Source organism: Heterocephalus glaber, unplaced genomic scaffold (genome assembly GCF_053883595.1).
Source record: "Heterocephalus glaber isolate CG9 unplaced genomic scaffold, H.glaber_assembly_v1.0 deba00001454, whole genome shotgun sequence".
NCBI classification, from domain to species: domain Eukaryota; kingdom Metazoa; phylum Chordata; class Mammalia; order Rodentia; family Bathyergidae; genus Heterocephalus; species Heterocephalus glaber.
The window spans coordinates 7,359,136-7,385,302 of record NW_028258303.1 but is presented as its reverse complement, the minus strand read 5'-3'; the positions used below and the strand labels follow the sequence as shown (position 1 = coordinate 7,385,302).

The 26,167-nt window shown below is 36.7% G+C and overlaps 1 pseudogene; it reads right to left on the bottom strand.

The window, feature by feature from the left end:
* Positions 1–2,019: 2,019 nt before the first annotated feature.
* Positions 2,020–10,514, bottom strand: LOC101703476 (nibrin pseudogene; annotated as a pseudogene).
* Between the last annotated feature and the right edge of the window lie 15,653 nt (positions 10,515–26,167).

Below are 26,167 nucleotides of genomic sequence, written 5' to 3'. Positions count from 1 at the left end.
AGAGCATTATATTTCCATGCATGGTCTTTTGCAAATCTTACTCTTTAGTATAAATGCCATCCAGGAAACTTTTTGGAAGGAGCTTTGAAGATAGAAATGTCTTCTTCAAAAGAATAAAGGGAATATTTTGGGATATGAGGAGTTTTCCTATTTTTTTAGTGACTACCTGGTCAACTTGTTAATATTAAATCTACACAGAGTCTGCTGAAAGAAATCTGCAGGCTAAAATCATTTTGAGTTGTGGAATATATCAAAACTCTAATAGATTAGCATCTACATCTATTAATACTAGTGATAATAAAGAAGATATTTCAAATATTTTTCTAGTGTAATCTATACTGTTCACATTAAATTAGCTCACTATCATCTGGGTTTGACCATTTCAAGTCAAATTTGACAAACAGAGAAGGGCAAGAAAGACCCTTAATACCCTGTGTATTTTTGTTATAAGAAAGTATTTGTTTGAATATAGGATATATTTTTAAATACATATTAAATATTCTCTCTATAGAACTGTTTTTGCAAATTGCTAAGCAGCATTACAATAGCACCATTCAGTTGAACAAAAGGAGAAAGGGCCAAGATAGCAAAGAAAAAGTGAAGAATGGAAAAGACTAAAACTGAAATAAAAGCCAGATTCACTTATAAAGCTCATGTATAAATCACATTTTTTTGTTTCTACTTTTAGTATGGAAAAACATTTAATTTCAATGAATTAAACTTGTCTTTCAGTTTATTAAATAGTCCTTAAAGTAAACAAACCACATAAACTTCTAAGGTGGAAGTGGGTGTAGTTAAAAATTTGGTCCCTCTATTTGTACATTTGAAATACCACTAAATGAATCAAGCATCCAAATAAAATCTAAATTTACATCATCATATAATAGTGACAAGTAAAACAAGAAGCAAGATGAATTCTATGTATTCTAACTTTAAGGAAAGGTTTTGAAAATATTTTTAATATACTATTAAGTGTTTCTATTTGACTCAGTTCAACAAAGTTTTTTAGCAACCTTCAAAGTTCTGAGCTAAGCATGATAATGAAGATATTCAATTGACCAGTTCACCCATTTCTTCACATTTTATCTGAGATTTTTCTGCATTTATGTGTCAAGCAGTTTCAATGAAAACTTCCATGCATCAGGTATAGGGAAACTACCACGTAGCAAAAGATTAATTTGTATAAATTTCCCAAACTATATTACAAAATAAAAACAACAAAATCTCCCAAAAAAGATTGTATAAAGGCAATCTAACATGCAAGAAAAGTATGGAGAAGATAGCTATTATAAGAAATAAACAGTTAGGTACAGAGAGAAAATAAAACAAAACATGGCCCAGGATGGGCCAGCAAGGACTGTTGTGTGACCATGTTCCCCATGGCTGCCATTTAACTGGGGGTGGCAGTGGGACAGGAAAGGAGACACTTTGGGGAAGGAAAGAGTCCCTCAACCAGGGCAGAGGAGTCAGTAATGTGATGTTTTGAAAAGATTAGTAAACTATCTATGAAATGTAATTCTAAAGTTCCCCAAATACTCTTTGCTTATACATTCTCAAAGGTGAGGGGTTTCTTTTGAGAATTGAAATTTTCTCTTATCCATACATGCAGGTGGTGCATTGCACTCGCTCTTTCCTTCAGCTTTCTCACATCTGTGGAAGTCCACATGGAGGAGGGTGGTATGTAAATATGCCCACAGGCCTCCTGTATCTCCTTCACATTTTCAGATGAAATTTTGAATGTTATTTTATTTTTTTAGAGTTTTGTGCATTTTATTTAAAAAATTTGGGCCACAAAAACTTAAATCTCTTCCATACACTGTATTCATGTATCTCAGCCTAAAGTAAATGCTTTCTGGGAAGCTTGTTTTCATAAATTCCTTTTCTTTTTCTTTTCTTTCTTTTCTTTTTTTTTTTTTTTTTTTTTTTTTTTTTTTTTTTTTTTTGGTACCAGGGATCGAACTTGGGACCTTGTGCTTGTGAGGCAGGCAATGGCTCATAATTTATTTTTAAAGTTCTCAATTATCTTCTCCTTTTAACATTAAGATTATACCTAAAGAGATCATCAGCAAGAGGCTCTTCTTTTGCATATTGCTTTTGTACCTCCATTTCCTGCCTCAAACAGTTTTCTAATTCTGCATTCTTTCAACCAAGTTGAGCTATTAGATCTGATCCTCCAATGATGTGCAGAAATTTACCCGCTCCAGGAAAGGTGACCTTTTTGAATTTCTTGAAATTCTTTAGTTGATGATATGATCATTATTTATCCCACACAGATTTCTGTAAGTGGAGTTATTAACCATCAGTGATCTAAATTCAGTCATTAATGACTTTTTTCCTGAAGTTCATCATTATTAGAGATTTCCTTAGTTGACCGTAGTGATTCTTTCTTGAGCTCACATTTGTTCCTAACTTCACTTTCTTGAGGTATTTTGTCACTTTTGGGTATATTTTATCATCAAAACTGTTGTTTGTCTCTATATCCAATCTTGGCTTTTTTCTAATGTTGAGATCTTCTTCTTGTCTATCAACTTTCACTTCAATTTCTAACTGTGGCCTTGTGTTCTTGAATAACTGCTCCAATAGTTCATCTTCTATGGCCAAATCAATTTCTTTTCTTTCTTTTTTTGATTTTAGACTTTCTGTAGAAACAGATTTACTGTCAGGGTTTTTCACACTGGATTTTAAATCTTCATTATCTGTAAATAAGTTTTCTGGTTTTGTGTCCATAGGTTCACTCTAAGACAGATTTTGCTCTTTGTTTTTCCATAGTGAGGTTACAGCAGGTTGTGTTTGTTCTAAAAGAGAACAAGACATTTCTATTCTTGCTGATTTGGATGAAGACATTTCTTGGTTTTCTTCATCCCTTTACCTTTTTTTGGGGAGATGACTGAAAGTAGTTTCTAATGGTATTTGTCTGTTGCTGAGAAGTGCGATCTCTACTTTTATTTATACTTGGGAATTTTTTTTCTTAAATTCTTTTATTGGTACATTTTAGGTATACAATACATTTAGATTTATCTTTGGGTGCTTGTACCTGTACATGATATATCTTGGTTCTTATTTTTTCCCCATTACCTGTGCGCCTTTCACCCCTAAACCCTTCCCTATTTACATACTTTGTTTCCATTTCTTTTTCTTTTCTCATAATTTTTCCTTTCCATTCTTTCCTTTTCCCTTCCCCTCCCACCACCCCTACCCCTTTGGACCTTTTCCTATTTCAAAGTATCAATTTTTAGTTATTAATCCTTTTAGTCCTTATTTACACTCTCAGTTTCTCACACTAGAGAAACTATTCAGTATTCACACATTTGAGTCTTATTTATTTCACTTAAGAGTATGGCCTCGATATGCATCCATTCAGCTATAAACGACTCCAATTTCTCATTCTTTATGGCTGAGTAGTACTCCATTTTATAAAAAAAAACACATCTTCTTTATCCAGTTTCCAGTTGATGGGCACTTGGGCTGTTTCCAAGCTTTAGCTATTAAAAACTGTGTCGCAATAAACATAGGTGCACATATATCTCTGTGGTATGATTCTTTTAATTCTTTTGGGAAAATACCCAGCAGGGAAATAGCTGGGTCAAGTGGGACCTCCAGCCCTAGTGTTTTGAGGTATCTCCACACTGATTTCCATACCAGTCTGCACTCCCACCAAGAATGCAGAAGGGTTCCTTTCTCTCCACACTCCCGCTAGCATTTGTTATTGGTTGATTTCTTGATAGCAGCCACTCTTTCTGGGGTGAGGTTAAATCTCAGTGTTGTTTTTATCTGCATCTCTCAAATGACCAGTGATGTTGAACATTTTTTCATATGTTTATTTGCTGTTTTTACTTCTTTGTTTGAGAAATGTCTGTTCATTTCAGATGCCCATTTTTGAATTGGGTCTTTGAATTTGGAGGGTCTGATTTTTTTTCAGTTCTTTATATATTCTAAATAGTAGCCCTTTGTCTGAGCTACAGCTGCTAAAATTTTTTTCCCACATTGTCCGTTGTCTCTTAGCTCTGTTGGTGGTTTCTCTTGCAGTGCAGAAGCTTTTCAATAAGATGAAATCCCAGTTGTTGATTCTTTCTGCCAGTTCCCATGTTACTGAAATTTTGTTCATAAAGTCTTTTCCTATGCCAATATGTTCAAGAGTTCTACCTAACTTATCTTCCAGCAAGTTTAGTGTCTCTGTCTTAATATTTAGATCTTTAATCCACTTCAATCTTAGTTTAGGCATGGTGATAGATATGGGTCTAGTTTTAATCTCTGACAGGTTGAAATCCAGTTTTTCCAACACCATTTATTAAATAGGCTATCTTTCCTCCAATGAGGGTGGTTGGCTCCTTTGTCAAAGATGAGGTGGCTGAGTATGTCTGAAGTTCTTTCTGCATCTTCTAATCTATTCCACTGATCCTCAGGTCTGTTTCTTTGCCAGTACCATGCTGTTTTTATCACAGCAATTTTGTAGTATAGCTTCAATTTGGGGATTTTGATACCCTCAGCCATGTCTCTGTAGCCCAGAATTGCTTTTGGTATTCTAGGTCTCTTCTGGTTCCAAATGAATTTTTGGATTGTTTTCTCTAGCTCTCTGAAGTATATTGTTGGAATTTCAATAGGCATTGCATTAAATCTATATAGCAGTTTGGAAGTATGGCCATTTTCACTATATTGATTCTTCCTACCCAGGAATGAGGGATTCTTTCCATTTTCTTATATCCTCCTCAATCTCCTTTTTCAGGGTGCTGCAGTTTTCAGCATAGAGGTCTTCTGATTCCTTTGTTAGATTGATTCCTAGATATTTCATTTTTTGGATGCTATTGTAAAAGGAATTGTTTCCCCAATTTCTCTCTCAATGAGTCTATTTGTATATAAGAAGACTATTGTCTTTTGAGTGTTGACCTTGTATCCAGCTACTCTACTGAATCTGTCAATTAAGTCCAGAAGTCTTTTGGTAGAGGTTTTTGGGTGTTCTATATAAAGTATCATATCATCAGCAAATAAGGACAGTTTAATTTCTTCCTTTCCTATCTTTATTCCTTTTATTTCTTTCTCTTTTCTAATTGCTGTGGCTAATCTTTCCACAACTATATTGAACAGAAGTGGTGATAGTGGGCATCCTTGTCTTGTTCTTGATTTTAGCGTGAAAGTTTTCGATTTTTGACCATTCAGTATGATGTTGGCTGTTGGTTTTTCACAGATAACCTTAATCAGGTTGAGGTAATGACCTTCTATTCCAATTTTCTGTAGGGTTTTTATCATGAATCAGTGTTGGATTTTGTTGAATGCCTTTTCTGCATCTATTGAGATGATCATATGGTTTTTGTCCTTGACTCTGTTAATATAATGTATTACATTTATTGATTTATGAATGTTGAACCATCCTTGCATCCCTGGGATAAATCTGATGTGGTCAGGGTGTATGATCTTCTTGATGCCCCTCTGTATTCTGTTTGCCAGTATCTTGTTGAGGAGTTTTGCATCTATGTTCACTAGGGAGATTGGCCTGTAGTTCTCTTTATGGGTTGGGTCTTTCCCTGGTTTTGGAATCAAAGTCACACTTGCTTCCAGGAATGAATTTGGAAGCCTTGCTTCCCTTTCAATTTCCTTGATAAGTTTAAAGAGTAATGGCATTAGTCCTTCTTTAAATGTCTTGTAGAATTCAGCAGTGAAGCCATTAGGACCTGGGCTTTTCTTTGTTGGTAAATTTTTCTATTACATTTTCAATTTCACTCATTGTAATTGGGGTGTTTAGAATTTCTTTATCTTCTTCATTTAACTTTGGCAATTCATATGTATCTAGGAATCTGTCCATTTCTTCTGGGTTTTCAATATTTTTAGAGTACAGGTTCTCGAAGTAGGTATTGATGATACTCTGGATTTCTGCTGGTTCTGTTGTGACTTTCCCTTTTTTGTTGCTAATTGAATGCATTTGAGTCTTTTCTTTCCTTTTTTGATAAGGTTGGCTAAAGGTTTATCGATTTTATTTATTCTTTCAAAAAAACCAACTCTTTGATTCATTGATTTTTTGGTATAATTCTCTTCATCTCCATTGCATTGATTTCTGCTCTGATTTTTATAATTTCCTCTCTTGTGTGGGTTTTAGGTTTTTTATTCTCTTCTTTTTCTAGGAGCTTGAGATTCTGCATTAGGTTATTTATCTGAGATCTCTCCTTTTTCCTAATATGGGCATTCACTGTTATGAATTTCCCACATTGAACTGCTTTCATTGTGTCCTATAGATTCCTGTATGTTGTACTGGCATTATCATTTACTTGTAGAAACTGACTAATTTCTTCTGTGACCCATTGGTTGTTCAGGAGGGTGTTATTCAGTTTCCATGTGTTTGTGGGTGTTTTGTGGTTTCTTTTGTTATTGATCTCCAATTTTATTGCACTAAGGTCTGATGATATACAGGGGGTAATTTCATTTCTTTTACATTGACTTCAACATGTCCTGTGAGCTAGCATGTGGTCTATTTTGGAGAATGACCTGTGTGCAGCTGAAAAGAATGTGTATTCTGATTTTGTGGGGTGGAACACTCTGTAAATATCTATTAAGTCCATTTGTTCAACAGCTTGGTTCAGTTCTAGAATTTCATTGTTAATTTTTTGTCTAGATGATCTGTCTATTTGTGATAGTGGGGTATTGAGGTTCCCCACTACAATTGTGTTAGTGCTTATTTGGTTTTTTATGTCCATTAATATTTGTTTTGTATAGTTGGGGACATTCATATTTGGTGCATATATATTTAGGATTGTCATCTCTTCCTCTTGGATTGTTCCCTTCACAAGGATGTAGTGACCATCTTTGTCTCTCTTAATTAGTTTTTGTTTGAAATCTACTCTGTCTGCAAATAAGATTGATATGCCTGATTTTTTCTGGGTTCCTCTCTTGTGGAGAGCCATTTTCCATCCTTTTAATTTCAGTCTATGAATTTCTTTTTGAGTTAGGTATGTTTCCTATATACAGCGTATTGCTGGATTTTGCTTCTTAATCCATTCTGTCAGTCTGTTTCTTTTGATTGGTGAACTGAGTCCATTAACATTGATAGTTATAATTGAGAGATATTGATTCATCCCTGTCATGATGTTTTACTGTGGTTGGTTTTTATTTATTTTTTCCCCTTTCCCTTTAGTTTCTTACTTTATCTGGTGGCTACCCTCTGTTGAGCCTCATGGAGTTGTGACCTTCATTGCCTTTTTCTAGGATATTGCTTAGAATTGTTTGGAGTGCTAGTTTGGTGTTTATGAAATTTCTCAGGTGTTCTTTTTCATGGATGTATCTAATTTCCCCACCAATTTTGAAAGATAATTTTGCAGGATACAACAGTCTAGGTTGGAAGTTATTTTCTTTTAGGGCTTGAAATACTTCATTCCAGGCTCTCCTTGATTTGAGGGTTTGTGTTGAGAAGTGTGCCATGATTCTGATGGGCTTTCCTTTATAGGTGATTTGTTTCTTTTCTCTGCCTGTAGGATTTTGTTCTTCTGTTGGGTTTCTGGGATCTTGACTATTATATGTCTAGGTGTAGATTTTTTTTGATCATGTCTGGGTGGAGTTCTATATTCCTCACTTACCTGTATTTCCAGTTCTCTTCCTCTGTCTGGGAAGTTTTCTACTATTACTTCTGTGAACAGTTTTATTATGTCAATTGTACTTTCTCCTGGTTTTTTGTGGACTCCTATCAGTTTTATGTTGTTCTTCTTTGCATCATCTAGCAGCTGTTGAATTGATTTCTCATGGTTCCTTACTATTTTTTAGAAATCTCTGTTTTCATGGTCCTTCACTGCAATCCTGTCTTCTATATCTGATATTCTATCTTCAGATTCTCTTAATCTGCTCTGCATGCTTTCAATGGAGTTTTTGATCTCCTGAATATCTGTTTGAATCTGTTTCATGGATTCCATTTCTTTCTTATGTTGGGCGATCATGGTTTCCATTTCTTTCTTATGCTGGGTATTCCTGGCTTCCAGCATGTTTCTGAGCTCATCTATTTTTTTTTATCAGTTTCTGTTCTAGAGCCTCTAATCTTGTCTTTCACTCTGCTCACGATCTCTGTAGTTATCTGGGAGATTATTTCTGCTTTGAATTTTTCTAGAGCCTCATTCATCTGTTTTGTTACTTCCTGTGCTATCAGTTCAGGGTGTCCAGGTGGTTGATTATCAGACTTTTGCACCTCATTTACCCCAGAAATTGCCTTTTGTGGGGTGGAAGTCTGGGTTTGAGACTTGCTTAAATGCCTTCTCATTTTTGTTTTTGGTACTGTCCCTGGTTCAGTTCCTGAGTTGATATTATGAAGTTGTTTATTGTAAGTATCTTTGTTAGTCTATTTAAAACCCTTATAGAATGATTGCTTCTCAGAGGTGTATTCCAGGTATAGCCAGTCTTTAGGTTTTGAGTCTCTAATGACCCTAAGGCTATCTCATTTTCATTATACCAGGAAGGAAAACTGTTTAGATCAATCATGACACCTTAGCCCAAGTCATACAATCAGCAACACCATAGCATCAAATACCTCTTAAACAATGACACTTTGTGGTAGTTATTAATTTATCACCTTTAAAAAATAAAGGGCCTCCTTCAAGGTGTGTCTCTGCTGTCACAATAGACAACGTGGGCAGCAGTGGGCAGTTATAAGTCAATGAGTCTCAGTACACTAGTCCCAGACCTGTGAGATTCAGGCAGATTTCTGGTTGCAAGTCCCAAGTTGAGCTCCCTGTCCTCTTGCAGGGTTGCACTCTGCAAGTTTCTACTGCAGGTTTCAGCTGCTTTTCCCCTGAAGAAAGTCCAGTTTCCGATGGGAGCTGATAATCCCTCCAATTTAGCAGTCATGGTGGTCTGGGGTGCCTTTATTGCAGAGATTCCCTTCACTTTTCCAGTGGGCTTGTTTTCATCAGGGAGCCTGAGACAGACACTCTCTCTGTTGTTCACTTCTGGAGCCCAGGATAATGGCTTTTGTCCCCTGTGCCTCTTGCACACCCAAAAGGCCAGAGGCTGGGGGGTGGGGTGAGTATTGTTGGAGGCGCCCACACAGCCAAGCTGTCAGCTGGTGGGCCTGCCTGGGGGGAGTCCTCCTCACCCTGTCCTGGTGGCTGGTGGAAAGCTTGTCCTGGTGGCTGGTGGAAAGCTGGTGGAGAAAGCCAGAACAAGCAGGTCCCTGTCAGCCTGCAACTGCTCAGCCCCACTGGGCCCCGCTGGCTCTGTTCAGCCCAGCCATCAGCTGGTGGGCCTGCCTGAGGAGGTCCTCTACATTTGGGTATTTAGTTAGTGAAAGCTGATAGCTTGGGATATTTGCTGCCATAACCAGAGTATTTGATGCTATGTTATTATTGGAGCTTGTTTGGGGGGCTTCTTTTATAATGGGTATTTCTTGTGAAGATGATCCACATTTTTGTTGTTTTGGAGATTTTTATTTCTTTTGACTTTTCACTCAAATACATACATATATGTGCCTGGTCTGATTCTGTGTCAGCTACATATGTTGCAGTGTTCTCAGGAGCACTTGACATGAGTTTTTCACTGACTGACCAGTCTTGTGAAAGGCTTGGCCCTGGAGTCTTTGTCTTTAATCTTGTGCTTGACTGGCCCTGAGGATCACAATAATTCTCTGTAGTCATGAAAATAACTGCCAATCCAATTTCTGCTACAGGATTAGGTCTAAGACCCTGCCTTTGGAGTATATCCATAATTGAGTGAATCCATTTTTTTCTGGGAGTCGGGAATTAAGATCTGTGTATTTGTTATTCCTATGTCAACAACACAAGTTCCAGGGGCTGAAAAAAACCTATCTTCTTCTTCATTTTCTTCGGTTATCAACCTAGCTTCTCCACCTCCAAAAACAACTGCTAAACTTAATTTCTTATGCTGTTTGGCATTTAAAAATACAAATGTTTTTCCTTTGAAGATTTATTTTCTTTTCCTGTCATCCTGACAGATCAATACTTTTACTTCCAATGGCTGGTTCATCAACAGGTGGGTAAAAACTTTCAATTTGTGGTGGCTGTTTCTTGGACTGAACTGCTTTAAGAAATTCAGTAAAATATTCTGGCTTTACAATCAGATGTTCACAAATGAGTGCACAGATTATTTTAATGGTAACTTTAACTGATACCATAACAAGGTGAGCACATTCTTCTGTCCAGTTGTTTACTGTAAGTCCTCCAAGTTGTAATATAGCTTGACTTAAAGCAATTTTCCCAGAGACATCTAAACAAGAGGAGCACACAACCAAAGGCTCATATTCTACTCTGAATTTACTTTCAAACACTCCAAAGGTAACTCTATCCTCTGTCTTCAAAGTTCAAGAAAGGCCATTCTGCAGTTTTTTCCTCATTAACAAAGGTACCATACTTAGAACTATCTTTGATTGTCAAAGTAGGAATTTCACCTGTTTGCAAGGTAGTTACAGAAAAGTAAGCAGTTAACACAGCATGATTACGACTGATGGACTGATCATTGTCAATTAAAATGGCACAGTTTTTTCTTCCAACCCCAGTCAAAAGTCGATATGGTTCTCCTTGAGCAGGTCCCATGACAGGTAGCAGCTTCCACCTTGAATACTATTTTAAGTGCCTACTTATTGGAGCTATTTGAAGCCATCAAACCATTTAAGTCTTAGTATTATACTTCTACAAGGGAGTCTTTAAAGTGCCTGACCTGACCCAAGTTTAACCCAAAACTGTGTTATATTAAAGAGGAAAAATGGAAACTCTAATGTAATATAATTTTAATGTTTTAAAAGTATGAAGGAAGAATATAAAAACTAAGCTTTATAGATACAAACATTTAATAAGTTTTGAATTCTATATTAGAATGAAAATCTGTAAAATAATAAGTAATTACTGGCCAATGAAAATGGAAGCCATTTTTAACTATAGTATTTTTTAAAAAATAATTTTGTCATGACTCTCATATAATTCTAAAATGAACATCTGTCAAAAGTTGTATTTAACTATTAATAATACAATAAGTAAATTTTAAGAACCAAAGAGTATTCAAAGGGTTTTATAGGCAATGTTAGAAAAACAAATATGATTCAAGTCCAACAGTGGCATTAGTCTTTTTAATCTTCATGGTTTCTTTTGCCTTGCACAGAAATTTTCTTCTTCAGTGGGTATAAAATTTTAGCTATGGAAGGTTAGTGTGTTCTACCAATCTGTTGAAAATAGAATTTAACAATACTATAATGTCCACTCAAAACTATTTTTTGAGCATAGATCTCATGTTAATTGTTCTTACCTTAGGGGAAAAAAAGAAAGACAAACTAAGCACTGAATTGACCAAATGCCTAGGAGCTCTGCTTGCTTCCAAGTTTGGGGACACTTTCTGTGATGCTAACGAAGTATAAATGCAGTGAAGAACTTTTTGAAGTTCAGTGGGGCTTTACCTCAAATAGGCACATTTTAAAAAATCTGGTCATGATATTATGATACATATTTAGAATTTACAAAACACAATGGAACTTATAAATATTTTATTCCATAAAAATATTAATTAAGCTATTTTCTTCTACAGTCCTATTTAAATGTTCAATTTTAATAAACAGTAGTAGTTGATGAGTCTAAAATAGGGAGAATTTTGTAAAAGGTTACTTATTTTCTCTGCAATTCCTAGAAATAGCAAGAACAACTGTCACTACTCTCTTCATGATTATTTGATTTTTCTTCCCTTGATGAGCTCCTCATATGACAAGTCATGGAAAGTTTTTGTGACACATTTATGTAGCTCAATATAAATTTGAAGTCTGATTTGAGTTTTATTACTTTCTTTGGTGACTGAGGAGAGTTATCTTCAATGTGAAATCATAAAGCCATATGAGGTGAGAAATAAAAATGATTGGTTTCATTAGCATATTTTTTGTCAGTCCAGTACCCAGTGCTCCCTATTTTTTGCAGGCACAGTCTGATTTCCCTTTCAGCATTCACCCCTCTGCACCTGTGAGTGTTTTGCATGGGACATCTCCATCTACACCCTGACCTGGGTTGGCTTTGAGGCCCAGACCAGCCTCTCTGAGTTATTCCATGTGGTGTAGTAATAGTCATTTGAAATATCAACTCATCCGGAATTAATGTAATAAATACAAGAGGTCGCTGCTGCTGCCGCTGCTGCTTGAACTCTATCACAATATAATAATGCAGCTCATACTGGCTTCTTTGTAGTCATATTCTTTGTAAGAGAGAAACCTATAAACAGGAAGTCACCCCACAGAAAGGAATGTCACTTTGCTGGTGAGAGCATTTTAACACTCAGATTCTTAAACACAAATCTGTTAGTAGTCTTTGCGTTGTTTGAGCCAGGAAGTCATCTTGACTTTTTTTTCTTCTGAAGCAGACAATTTGATGTGTTTTCTGTCATTTAAATAAATGACCATATGCCCAAAATTAAAAATTAAAAAACTTCCAAGGAAACAGTTAAAAATATAAGGTTCCAAACCCAAACAAGATTCCAGAGGAGGACATTTAAATTTGAGGGTTAGACATGATAGTGTTGAAGATGTGAAAAAATAAGATAGAATTTTGCCTGAAGTCCAGAGCCCACTCATTCAAATCTCACTAGGTTGTAAATTATAGGAATCAACTCTGGCTGACTGAAGAAAAAACATTTCTGAACCAGTAATTTATTGGCACCATGACAGCTCACTTGGGAGAAACATTCACAGCATCACTTGGGATAAGGAGCCAGTGCAGAGTCCTCCTACTTTCCTTACCTTCACCACTGCACCTTCCTAAATTTGTATAGTTAAACATGTTTTAAAAAACAGGAAATTTGAGGTCTGCCCACACCCTACCGAGGTCCCCAGTCACACGGAACACACTCTGAATCAGCCCGCTGCAGACAGGCAGGTCTGCCCATGCCCTACCTAGGTCCTGAGTTGCACAGAACACACTGAATCAGCCCACTGTAGACAGGCAGCCACCTGATTCCACACTACAAAGATGCAGAGGACACCAGACCACCAGACCAAGGTACTGAATCCCACTGTTCCCGGCCCAGAGGTAGGGGCTTCTGAGCTGTCGTCCCACTGCTCCTGGTCCAGAGGAAGGGGCTTCCCAGTCACCATCCCTCCCGCTGCTCCCAGCCAAGAGGAAAGGGCTTTGGGGCCACCTTCTGTCCCACTGCTCCTGGTACAGAGGAAGGGGCTTCCAGCCACCATCCCTCTGGCTGCTCCCAGCCCACAGGAAACGGCTTTTGGGTCACCATCCCTACCGCTGCTCCCGGCCCCTGTCTCACCCCACCCAGCTCAGAGGAGGTAATCCATGCAGGCGCTAACAGGCCCCCACCCCAGTTGAAATGAGAAAACACATAAATAAGTCTCAAAACCAGACTTCCAGATCACCTACAGCAACTCCAAAGGGAAATGAGATGGAACACTCTGATACTCAACCACCTGGACCCACTGAACTGGCAACAAAAGGGGATCTGGAAAAAATGAAATCAGAAATAATTTCTCAGATAACAGGAGAAATTGTGCCCCTAGTGCAAGACATGATTAATAAATCTAGAGAGGAGCTGAGGAACATGATGGAATCCCAACACACGACACAAATGGAATCCATAAAACAGTTGCAAATAGATTTCCAGGACATGAAAAACTCCACTGAAAGTCTACACAGCAGAATGAGCCAATGTGAGGACAGAATTTCAGATATAGAAGATAAGATTGCGATTAGTGACCAGGAAAAAAAATGGCTTCAAAATTATAAGGGAACATGAGAAATCAATCCAGCAGCTGCTAGATGATGCAAAAAAGAATAACATAAGACTGATTGGGCTCAATGAAGAAACAGGAGAGAGTGCAGATGACATAAAAAATCTCTTTACAGAAATAATGGCAGAAAACTTCTCGAGCAGGGGAAAAGAGATTGACATACAGATAAGTGAGGCATATAGGACTCCAAATAGCCTTGATTAAAAAAAATCTACACATAGGCATATAATTGTTAAGATTCCAGAAACACAACAGAAGAACAAAGTTCTACAAGCAGTCAGAGAAAAGAAACAAATCACATACAAAGGAAAGCCCATCAGAGTCACAGCAGACTTCTCAACACAAACCATCCAGGCAAAAAGAGCTTGGAGTGACATAGTCCAAGGCCTAAAAGAAAACAGCCTCCAACCCAGACTGATGTACCCTGCAAAACTATCTTTCAAAATGGATGGAGAAATAAGATACTTTCATGGCAAAGAGCACCTTAGGAACTTTGTGAGTATCAAACCAGCACTCCAAAGAATTTTACACAATATCCTAGGAGCAGACATTGAGGATCACAACCCCAGGAAGCAAAGCAGAATGAACCCATCTGGCATGACAAGAAATTAAATGTAAAGGGGGAGACCCCAACAAAAACAAAAAGTCTTGGCAATGACAAGTCAATGTGTTTCACTTATAACCATCAACGTTAATGGTCTCAATTCACCAATCAAAAGAAATAGACTGGCAGAATGGGTCAAGAAGTAAAATCCAACAATATGCTGCAGACAAGAAACACACTTCATTCAAAAGGAAACTCATAGACTGAAAGTTAAAGGGTGGAAAACAATACTCCATGGGACAGGAACCCGAAGAAAAGCAGGAGTAGCTATCCTCTTGGCAGACCAAGTAGATTTCAAACCAACACTGATTAAGAGAGATGAAGAAGAACACTACATCCTTGTAAAGGGAAAATCCAAGAGGAAGAGATGACAATCATAAATATCTGTGCACCAAACACTAGTGTGCCCAACTATATAAAACAAATACTAATGGACATGAAAAGTCATATATGCACTAATACAATTGTAGTGAGGGACCTCAACACCCCACTGTCACAAATAGATAGATCAACTAGACTAAAAATAAGTAATGAAATACTAGAACTCAATTGAACTCTTGAACAAATGAATTTAACAAATGTTTACAGAGTCTTCCACCCCACCAAATCAGAATATACATTCTTCTCAGCTGCATATGGGTCATTCTCAAAAGTAGACCACATACTCACACATAGAACATGTTTAAGTAAGTGCAAAGGAATTGAAGTTATCCCCTGTATATTATCAGACCATAGTGCAATGAAATTGGAGATCTATAGCAAGAGAAACTCAAAAAATTTCATAAACATGTGGAAATTGAACAACACACTTCTGAATAACCATTGGTTCACAGAGGAAATTAAAGAAGAAATCAGACAGTTCCTTCAATTAAATGACAATGACAATACAACATATCGGAATCTATGGGACACAATGAAAGCAGTCTTATGAGGGAAATTCATAGTAGTGAATATGCATATTAGGAAAACAGGACGAGCCCAATCAAACAACCTGATGCTGAACCTCAAGGTTCTAGAAAAAGAAGAGCAGGACAACCCCAAAGCTCATACAAGGGAGGAAATTATAAAGATCAGAGGAGAAATCAATGAAATGGAGACTAAGAGAATGATACAAAAAGTCAATGAAGCCAAGAGTTGGTTCTTCGAAAGAATCAACAAAATTGGCAAATGCTTAGCCATCCTTATCAGAAAAAGGAAAGAAAAGGCCCAAATCCATGTAATTAGGAATGAAAAGAGTGAAATTACAACAGACCCAGAAGAAATCCAGAGGATCATCAATACCTACTTCCAGAACCTATACACCAATAAGATGGACAACACAGAAGAAATGGACAGATTCCTAGATACATATGAATTACCAAAGTTGAACGAAGAAGACCTAAAAATTCTGAACAACCCTATATCAACCAATGAAATTGAAAATGTAATTAAAAACTTATCAACTAAGAAAAGCCCAGGCCCTGATGGCTTCACTGCTGAATTCTACAAGACATTTAGAGAGGAACTACAGCCACTACTGTTTAAACTCTTCAGTGAAATTGAAAGGGAAGCAATACTCCCACATTCATTCCTGGAAGCAAGCATCACCTTGATCCCCAAAGCAGAGAAAGACCAAACTGAAAAAGGGAACTATAGGCCAATCTCACTAATGAACATAGATGCAAAAATCCTTAATAAGATAATGGCAAATAGAATGCAGAAGATCATCAAGAAGATCATACACCCTGATCAAGTCGGATTCCTCCCAGGGATGCAGGGATGGTTCAATATACAAAAATCAATTAATGTAATACACTGGATCAATAGAGCCAAGGACAAAAACCATATGATTATCTCCATAGATCCAGAAAAAGCATTTGACAAAATCCAACATGCATTTATGATAAAAACCCTACAAAAAATTGGAATAGATGGTCTCTACCTCAATCTGATAGAAGCCATCTATGAAAAACCAACATCCAATATCATACTAAATGGTCAAGAACTGAAATCCTTCACACTAAAATCAGGAACAAGACAAGGATGTCCACTATCACCACTCTTATTCAATATAGTACTGGCAACCTTAGCCATGGCAATTAGACAAGAGAAAGAAATAAAAGGAATAAAGATAGGTAATGAAGAAGTCAAATTGTCATTATTTGCAGATGACATGATACTCTATGTAGAAGACCCCAAGAACTCCACCAAAAGTCTTCTAGACTTAATAATCAAATTCAGTCAAGTAGCTGGTTATAAGGTCAACACACAAAAATCAATAGCTTTCCTCTACACCAATGACAGACTCACTGAGAGAGAAAGAGGGCAAATAATTCCTTTCACAATAGCATCCAAAAAATGGGAATACCTAGAAATCAGCCTAATGAAAGAAATCAAAGACCTCTTCTCTGAAAACTTTGGCATTCTGAAAAGAGAGATTGAAGATGATATCAGAAAATGGACAGACATCCCCTGCTCCTGGGTAGGAAGGATTAATATAGTGAAAATGTCCATACTTCCAAAACTGCCATATAGATTTAATGCAATTCCAATTGAGATCCCAGCAGCATACTTCATAGACCTCGAGAAAACAATCTAAAAATTCATTTGGAGCAAGAAGAGACCCAGAATAGCAAAAGCAATTCTAGGTAACAGAGACATGGCAGGGGGTATCACAATCCCCAACCTGCAACTCTACTACAAAGCTACTGTGATACAAACAGCATGGTACTGGCAAAGAAACAGACTTGAGAACCAGTGGGACAGATTAGAAGATGCAGAAACAACACTAGACAAACTCAGCCATCTCATCTTTGACAAAGGAGCCAAACACCCTCACTGGAGGAAAGATAGCCTCTTTAATAAATGGTGCTGGAAAAATTGGGCTTCAACTTGCCAAAGATTAAAGGTAGACCTGTATCTCTCACCATGCACTAAACTAAAATCAAAATGGATTAAAAATCTAAATATTAAAATAGAAATGCTGAACCAGTTGGAACAGAGGTTAGGTAGAACCCTTGAAGACATCGGTGTAGGAAAAGATTTTATGAACAAAATCTCAGTTGCCCATGAACTAGCACAAACAATCAACAAATGGGATCTCTTCTTATTAAAAAGCTTCTGCACAGCAAGAGAAACCACCAGCAGTGTGAAGAGACAACCCACAATGTGGGAAAAAATCTTCACCTGTTCTTCCTTAGACAAAGGTCTACTATCTCGAATCTATAAGAATTTAAAAAGATCAGACCTCCCAAATTTAAAGACCCAATCCAAAAATGGGCATCTGCAATGAACAGACATTTCTCAGATAAAGAAGTAGAAATAGCAAATAAATACATGAAAAAATATTCAACATCACTGGTCATTCGAGAGATGCAAATGAAAACAACCCTGAGATTTCACTTCACTCCAGAAAGAATGGCTGCTATCATGAAATCAACCAATAACAAATGCTGGCAGGGCTGTGTGGAAAGAGGAACCCTGCTCCACTGCTGATGGGAGTGTAGACTGATGCAACCACTGTGGAAATCAGTATGGAGATATGTCAAAGAACTAGGACTGGAAGTCCCATTTGACCCCACTATTCCACTGCTGGAGATCTTCCCCAAAGAATTAAAAGAATCATACCACAGTGATATATGTGCACCCATGTTCATAGCAGTGCAGTTTGTAATAGCTAAAACTTGGAAACAGCCCAAATGCCCATCAACTGGGGACTGGATAAAGAAAATGTGGTTTTTTTATAAAATGGAGTACTACTCAGCCATAAAAAATGAGAAATTAGAGACATTTATAGCTAAGTGGATGCACATTGAGGCAATACTCTTAAGTGAAATAAATAGGACACAAGTGTAAATACCGAATAGTTTCTCTGGTGTGAGAAACTGAAAGTGTAAATAAGGACTAAATGTATAATAGGTAATGTGAAATAGGAAGAAAAGGGGCAAAGGGGAAGGAAGTGGTAGGGCTAGGGGAAAGGATAGAAGGGAATGGGATTAATATGAGAAAATGGAAAACTAGGAACAAAGTCTTTGTAAATATAAAGGACTGGAGGTATTGAAGGGAGGGCTGGGCAAGGGTGAAAAATAAGAACCGAGAGAGACTATGTAAAGGTGCAAATTTCCAATGATGAATGTCATTATATTGTATCCCTAAAATGTACCAATTTTTAGAATGAATAATTGATAATGTAAAATAGGGAGAAAAGGTCCAAAGGGGTAGGGGCAGTGGGAGGGGCAGGGGAAAGGAAAGAAGGGAAAGGAAAAGATGCTGAGAAATGAAAAAAATGGAAATAAAGTCTTTGTAAATAGGCAAGGGTGGAGGGTGTGAAGGGAGGGCTAGGAATGGGGAAAAAATAAGTACCAAGATGCATTATGTAAAGGTACAATTCCCAATGAGAAATGTAATTGTGTTGTATACCTACAATGTACCAATAAAAGAATTTAATACAAAAAAACCAAACAAACAGAAAATTCTGCTAATCAAAGGAACTAACAGTGGCGCTGTTTATCCTAATAAAGGCTGTTGCTGGACATTCATCAGCCAAGATGAAAGTTTCCCTGGCCTCCTCTCTTGAGTTTCTGAGCAAGGAAATGCTGTTCTTGTCTCAGGGTTTCAATCCCCCTGTCACAGGAGCTGGAAGCCTCTTGACTCCCCTGGCAATGGTTTGGCTGCCACCATCTATTCCAGTTAATGGATAAAAAGGGGTGGAAAAGGAGAGGAGGAAGGAAGTGATAATTGTCAGAAAAGAGGTGTCACTGGGAGTTGGGAACATATTCAGAGAGAGTTCAGTGTACCTTTAAAGTCTCAAACTTACTCCAACATTTTGTTTTTTATCTCCTACAATTTCTGTTGTCTGATTTTCTGATCAATCTTGACATACTGTACTACACCTAAAAAACAAATATAATGAAACTTTACATTGAGTAACTGTCAGGTAGCAACACATTTTAGTAAAAGCTGCTTATAATTTTCCTCATTTTTCTTGTTTCTTACTTGTATTTACTTCAAAGAAAGTGTTCTTTTCTTTGATACTCTGATTCAGAGCATCTTCTTTGGTATTTCTTAGCACAGCACCTGGCTTCCCTGTCTTGGATTATTTGTCATGTCTCATGCCCATTGTTGTAGTGTGTTACTTGTTTTATTTTACTGACATGCAGGAGATTTTTCATATCTGTAAATTGTGTCCAGTTCTCTTTTGTTAAATATAAACTACTAAACTCCCCACCACTAGGTCCAGCTAGTTGAGAAGCAGATGCAGGAGGATTGCTTGAGACCAAGTGTTTGAGAGCCAACTGGAAAACACATCAATAAGGGCAAAAAAAGAAAAATACCTATAAACTAGTCATTTTTATAATCAATTCTAGTCATTTTTTTCTCATAAGTTGTTTTTCTTGCATCTAGTTGTAGTGTATTTTTCCTATAACATAGTCAAAGATGCAACAATAGATTTTATTTTATACTTTCTTGTCTATTTTCTGCTTTGATATATGTATATTTCTAGAAACTTTTTAGAAGTAAACGCAGAGCAATGCTAGCACTTTAAAAGCATATTTAATAAAAAATGTAGTTTTTAATGCATCTCTACTAAAAGTTATTAGAAATGAAATGAAATTCTACTTTTAATTTGAGGAATATGAATTTCAAGAATTTTTCAAAGCAATTTATTTTGGTCCTCTTGATCACGGGCTTGCTTAATAAGAAAGATACTATCGTGATTACAAAGTTTTAATTGAAACAAAAACTAAATCGAAAGGCCACTACAGATCAGGAGAATGCTCAATCCGGGTCTAAGGCACCCATTTTAGTTGTCTGTTTCTTTGATAGATATTTGCCATGATATCCTCCTATTTTTACAGGACAGCAAGTTTGCTAACTATCCTTACGATATCTGAAAAAATATTCTATATCCTAAAAATAGACATTATTTTACCACTTATTTCAAAACTTTATTCAAAGTTCCTAGCTGTGGCTAATTCACCAACTTGTAAGCTTCATATTGATCTTACTAAAAAATATTTAGCTATACATTTTCACAATTAAATGTGGTTGAAAAAAGCACATTCTCATAAGTGATATCTTATTTTTACTTTGCTATAATCACTACAAAGATTTTGATGGGGATTCTGATGGATTGTGCCATTTAGAGAGATTTTCTGCCAAACAGATGGTTCCCACTTAACAATTAGATTTGTCTCCAGAATGCAAATGAATGGCTAAAGGAAGAGAAATGGAAAGAATGAGGAAAAACCAGGGAGATTTGTCCTGGTAGCTAATTACATTATCATGTGTGCTCACTGCTTATGATTCCTTTTCCTGTAACCACCATTTCCAATCACATTTATTTCAGTGAGAACAACTCATTGAATGCTAGCTGTTACTATGAAAAGTACTTTGCATACATTATTTTATGGAAAACAATAGTCACACCAATTCTCTTGTTTCTGTCTTGATCTTACAGAGAATGTGTTGGGATGCAGGGAACCCAACCTAGGATCTCTGGGTCCAAATATGCTCCCTTGACTTTGGTGCTATAATTTCTCTCCATATGCTCAGCCTTCTTCTGAATTATTTTCACAAAATATTCTTTTCCTGAAGGAATTAAATTTTGTCATATTTTAACTAGTTCATATGGTATATGGCAGAGTTCAGTGACTTTCTTTGAACATCTTCTGCTTTAGTATTCACAGACTAGTTGATCTGTGAAATACAGATGTGCTCTGGACATGAATACCATTTTTGCTTACATCCTTCAAAAGTCCTTTTATATTTTTTTCCCCATATGGGTTTTTCGTTTATATGTTCATTGTTTTAGTTGCAAGTGAGTATTGCTTTACTGGTTAATTTTCAGGGTAAAGTTGTTTTTGAAAAAGTTTACCATTTAGAAAAAAATATATCCTTTCTGAGAGACAGTTTAATTTCTCAGATATTTAATATATTGTAGGACAAAAAGGGTTTTATGAACATTGGCATAACAGGAATAGGCCATCTTTCAGTGTTTTTAATATCTAACCTATATTTTGGTTTCTTTAGCTCCAGTCATTGCTCTTTGTCCTTCTGTCTTCAGAGACTATGAATAATTCCCTTCTTTCATTATGTTGTTACCCAGGAGGTATTATTTATAGATTGTGAACATGGCTCACTTCAGTTTTCTCCTTTTTATATTACAGAAGTACTTTCATTTCTGATTCACATATCTTGTCTCTAATTTTTTTAATCCCTTCTATACTTGTTTAGGTTTTAGCAAATTATCCGAAATACTTCTTAAATTCTGCAGAACAGAAATATACAGAAGATTAAAGCAATGGTTTCAGCCCAATTCAACTGGGCAATTACCTTTCTTCTTCCAGTGTTACATCATTAGAGGAAAAATGCAGATTGAATTTAACTGTCTCTGACATTATCCACTGCTGGGTAAATGAGTTTATTCTGCAGCCAGTCACTCTATGACTATTTAATATGTGAAAGTATAATTTTCCACAAGAATCTAATTCTACTACCCTCTTATTTTGTGACAATGAATTTTACAACTTTCAGTTTGTTTAGGAAATTAAAAGTTACAGAGGAAAAATTAGTATTTCAGATTAATCTAATTATTTTCCCAGAATAATACTATTTATTGACATAAATAACTCCAAGTATTTTTTATTTTTGCTTACTACATTTGCCTAACAAATTGTGTTTTTAACTTGTCCAGCTACATCAATTATTTTTAGAATCTAGAAATATGCCCATTTACACAAAGACACCATTTACTTAAGAATACTGCCTAATACATAGCATATTCTAAACTATAGGAACCAGGACATATGCATTTAAAGTTCGAATGCCAAAAAAAAGTGTGTAGTTTAGACAGTTTCAGATGGAAGAAGCAGCCCATTGTGTTTTTAAGTGAGGAATGACACACTGTATCTGACAACAGACAATACAAGGAAATTCTATAAAAAAATCTAAGGCATTAAAGGGCTACCAATATTTTAGAAAGAGGATATTAGGTCAAGAGGGAAAGTTGGCCTTCGATTTATAAAGTTCTCAACTTCTAATCATAAGAAAAAGGGAGTTTTGAATGACTTCTCACTATGTAAAATTTATTTAGTAAACTATTCTGCTTCCTAACCCAAATCATAGTCACTTCTTCTGTTTTCTTTCAAAAAGATGAGCAATAGGAATAGAATCTCTGACCTAGAAATTCAGAGCTGTATACTCCTTCCCTGATTAATAAAGGTTTGTCGATAATGATGAACGCTACACCTCAGAAAATGGAACGCTGAACTTCTCCAGCTAATCACCACCTCTGACTCCTTCCTCTCTCTCAATCTCTTACTCCCAATAAAGCTGCTGTTTCATCTCACTGAACCTTCTGGTCAGTCACCCTCCTCTCTGTTCTCTAACCGCCCCCTGCCCCTCCTGGCAAGCACACTGGATATTATAGTCCATCATTTCCAATATACTTTTCAGTGGCACCTTCCCATCTGTCACCCTCTTGACCATCCACTCCCCAAACTCAACATCCATTTTCTGTGCTTTTGCTCCCAAGTTGCCAATTGTCCAACTGGCTGTGTCCATTACAAATTTAATTTTCAATCTCACCTAGCCCCTCCATTCTGTTTGACAATCTTTTTCCTTAATACTAATCAGCAACTTCTTCATGTCCCTTGATGACTATTCCCAGTCATGCCCATATTTCTTAAGTCCTATGCCCCACCCTACCCACTTACTCTTGGCATGCTGCCAGTTCCCTGCTTTACCAAGGAATTAGAAACCAATCTGTGTAAACTGTCCCAACATCCACACTACTACCTCCAGAATTGTATTTGGAATTCACCTCTTCATGCTTCTTTCTCTCATGTGTCTAAAAAGAAATATCTTGACACATTTGTGACACTAACTAGTCTACCTAGATTTTGTTTCTAGCTGCCTTTTTCTATACCAGCACTTTGTATTGTTAATTATGTTTTGTTGTTGGCAACTATATTTCTTTCTCCTAAGCTATCTCTTTTATTCCACGAATACATACACTCAACCTTCATCTATCGCTAAAATTAAAATAAATTTGAGGCAGCATCTTCTCTTTTGCAATTTTTTATTCAACAAAAGTATTGAGCATGTCCCATGTTTAAGTACTGTTATAAACACTGAAGATGTACTGATAAATGAGACTATGTACCAGCCTCCCTGTAGTTTACAGGTTTCTCTAAAGAGCTTATAGTCCTGTAGTCTAGCTATTTGGGAGCCTGAGGCAGGGAGCACTAGAGCCTACAAGTTCAACCATCCTGACCAGCATATTGAGCCCTTCCTCCCACCAAAAGAGTAACTTTTACTTACTTCCTTTCACTTTCTAAACACTATAATTGGTGACATCATCACCATTCTATAGCAAGACACCACTTTTGGTTACAGGTCTGCAGTGAAGGCTTTTCCTTCTCTTAATTATAGGTTCTGTTGATTTTGGGGGCCTTGGGAGTGGAGAATGCAGCATTAAAAACTACCCAAAATGGGGGAACCTAAAGCAATCAAGAGGTACTGCTTCATGGAACTGGAAACAAGTAATCTGAAATCAAGCAGGGCTACGCTCTCTCCCTATTGCACTGGTCTAGGTGAGAATTCTTTAGTATTTGTCTTCTACTTTCTGTAGTTTGTCTTTACTATTTTTGGATTTGCAGGTGTATTAACTGTACTAACAGGGCCATGTTACCTTCAAATACATTTTTATAAAGACACCAATCGTATTTGATTCAAGCTCGTCTTTTTTTTTTTTTTTTTTTTCGGTACAAGGGATCAAACTTGGGTCCTTGTGCTTGCAAGACAAGCAGCAGAACCACTAAGCCAAATCCCCGGCCATAAGCTCATCTTTATTACATCATCTTAGTTTGATTACATCTGTAAAGCCACTATTTCCTTATAGCATCATATTCTGAGGTACTGAGGATATCCTTTCTTTCTTCCTTTCTTTCTTTCTCTCTCTCTCTCTCTTTCTTTCTTTTTTTTTGTACCAGGGATCTAACTCAGGACCTTGCACTTGCAAGGCAGGTGCCGGAACCACTGAGCTAGATACCTGGCCCAGCACTCTGTCCTTCTCAAGGAACATAATACCACTCATAAAGGATGCTTTATACAGCAATGAACGTCTCTTACCTCTAGATGAATAGGAAATTCAGGTTTTTTGGGGTTTTTTTAGTTTGGCAACTGGAATGCTTAATTATGTTTATTAAAGGTGCTGTTTCTTTAAGGTTATGTCTTAAAAACTCCCCGATCTATTAATAAAAGCTAATGGAGGAATTTAGGCAGGACCAGTAGGGCTCACACAATTAAAGAGTAATGTTTTGGATCACAACATCAAGAGCAAACTTCATTTGAGATTCTTCATGAGCTCCAATAGAACTTGAGATTGCCTATCTACATAACAGAGAATAAATGCAGTATATTGGATTGGTTTAAAATCTCATTCTCAAGATTCCCTTCCAACCAGAGTTCTGTTACCTTCTGTTCTGTCAATCAGATGCACTTCGGTGATGCTTACAGGAGGAAGAAAGCATCTTTAATTAGTGGCTATGTGGAGGAGATCAAATCTTCTGTGGAGCATGTGACCAAGGCAGCCAGCTCTTCCATGTCTGCAGGGAAGTACCTGGGAGTTGTTGCCCAGTGTCGGAGATGCTAATCAGAATTTGGGGGAGCAGTTCTGTGAACAGTTGGATTTTATTTTTCTTCATGTATCTAAATTGCTTTACTTTCAACTCTGAAGTAACAAATCCCAGGTCTCTGGATCTCCTGGAAACTGAGTTGACAACAATTGGATTTTTTAAAATGTTACTTCCTTGATTGATAATTTGAAATAGGAAAAGGTCCAAAGGGCTAAGGGTGGTGGGAGGGGAAGGGGAAAGGGAAGAAAGGAAAGGAAAAATTATGAGAAAGAAAAAAAAATGCAAACAAAGTCTATGTACATAGGGAAGGGTGGTGGGGGTGAAGGGTGCCTAAGTAATGGGGGAAAAAATAAGAACTAAGATGCATCATGTTCAGGTACAAACACCCAATGATAAATGTAAATGTATGGTATACCTAAAATGTACCAATAAATATATAAATAAAAAATAAAAATGAATAAATAAAATTTACTTCCAGCAAAACATTGTGACTTATCAGTATATTGAAAGTTTTTCCATGTTTTTTGCTAAGTATTGTGTCTGGATTCAGCCGTATTCAGGGGATCAGCCTTGTTTCTGAGCTGACTAACCAAAATTGTAATTGAATAGCTCAGGCAGAAAAAAATGCCTCCTCTCGTGCAGGAGTTCTTAATCTAGGCCATAGTGGTATTTCAAGTCAGATAATTCTTTGTCGTGTCAATTTGTCCCATGTATACCACACTGTTTAGAAGCATCACTGACATCTACCCACTGGAATATAGTATAACCCCCTCACTCCCAGTTGTGTCAACCAAAATTAAACTGTCTCTAGTCATCACCAAGTGCACCCTGGTGGGAGATATTTTCTGGTTGTAAACCACTCTTTTAGTGTAATATTTAGAGCTAAAATTATTGAGCATCAAGTGCTAGTTAATTATCTAAGCACTTTTCATCTAATAATGCTTATAGTCTTCAAAACAACCACGTGGAGAAGATACTCTTAAATGCTCCATTTTATATTAAGAATCCTTGGATGGAGAGTTTTATCTCACAAAATTCACATAAATAGAAAAACATGTCTCTAGCTATAAATGTAATCCAGAGTAAGTGCTCTTATTCACCACACTACATCCCCGTTGGTGATATAATGTTGTGTCAGTGCTTACCATTCTCACTTAGCCTTACAGCCCTCGCTGATCTTGAGATGAAGGTTCACTGTTTTAACTCTGGTATCAATTTAAAATGCATTTAAGATTTGTATCTTCTAAGCCTAGA